The sequence below is a fragment of the Mus caroli genome, chromosome 13 (assembly GCF_900094665.2).
Source record: "Mus caroli chromosome 13, CAROLI_EIJ_v1.1, whole genome shotgun sequence".
Classification (NCBI taxonomy): Eukaryota; Metazoa; Chordata; class Mammalia; order Rodentia; family Muridae; genus Mus; species Mus caroli.
In genome coordinates, this window is record NC_034582.1 from 67,089,369 (window position 1) to 67,090,881 (window position 1,513).

The window sequence follows — 1,513 nt, forward strand, 5'->3', positions numbered from 1 at the left end:
GTTCAAAAACAGATCAATCAATGATGGGGGGACCAGTCAGCTAGAAGAGAAGTTTTCATCTTGTTCTCATTGGATTGACTCAGGCAAGACATGACAAAACCAGACAGAAACATGGAAAACTTATTCACGTTTCATGGACAACCACCAACTGCACATAACCCAGGTGTACTCCCTGGACAAACCATATCTATTAATGCACATTTCTTTACAGGTTAAAAAACATTCCACCAGGTGAAATAGGAAGCCAGTTATGTACCAGTCATGCACCCCTCCACTCTATATGTCCATTCCATTCACTCAACCACAGTACAGTAGAGTCCATGGGGCTCAAAATCAGAGGCGAGGTTGACATCGGCCATGGGTACTGTCTGACCTTGAAAGACAGGAACTGAGCTCAGAGGGTTCTTGAAGTGAGTGAGCAGGACATACAAAGAGAACTTTTTTAAAAAGACAAAATTACCCAGACAGCCAATGGTCACCAGGGCACACGCAAGTCTGGGGGCCCATGGACAAAGAGAACTTGGCCAACCTCAGCGTCTCATGCTTGACAATTTAATCTCTCTCTCTATTTGCTATCTTAAATGCTAAATCTGGGTAAAAAAAAGGAGATGGGAGAATTTCAAAATATGTTAACTTTGGAGACTTCAACATTAAATTTTTGTTATCTTCTGTTGACTGATTTCTTAGATTTCCACTTAAGATTGATGAAGGTAAATTTTTAAGTATGCAGAATGATTTTTTTGAGGGGTGAGTGGGTTTCCAGCTATGCTACTTCATACTATTTTTATTTCAAGAACCACAGTGAAGAAGTGTGATTCTGACAATAGGGTAGAAATGAGATACATTAGGATTGAGTTCAGTCTACCATCCATAGTCGGCTAATCCAACTCGTGAAGTTCCATCAGGTTTCTGGTGACTCTTGAGTCTGCTCTCACGAACCAGTGAAGCTTTCATTTGACAGAGAAATGTCAAAGTACCTACAGAGTTGACAGATCCCCATTACAATTTCAGCTGTAGTTGTGTTAAATATTCAATGTATTTGATAATCCACCTTTTGTAAAACAATAATGGAAACTTATGGTCACATGGCTTACATAGTTCTAAATAAAAATTCAAAGTAAATCCTGAAAGACTACAGTAGCCAGGCCTCCTTTGGAGTCACTTGTCTAGAGAAAATGACAGTGTTCCTGCTGCAGAAACACTAGAAAAGAGGGATGAATCTTTAGAGAAAACATCATGCAAGAATTCCAGTAATTGTTTGTTTGTTTGTTTGTATGTTTGTTTAAGATTGTAATGATCTGACTTTATTTTGCACTAGATAGGGGGCAGAAAGCAATCATCTTTAATAAAGGTGGCAATTAGCTTCACTTAGAACATTTTAATAATGCACATTTTCAAAAAAAAGTTTTTGTCGAGCAGGGAGCGCCATCTTGGTTCCGGGACTCCACTGAACTTAGGAACTTAGTCTGCACAGGTGAGAGTGTGCACCACAGAAGCAGACAGCTTCTGGGAC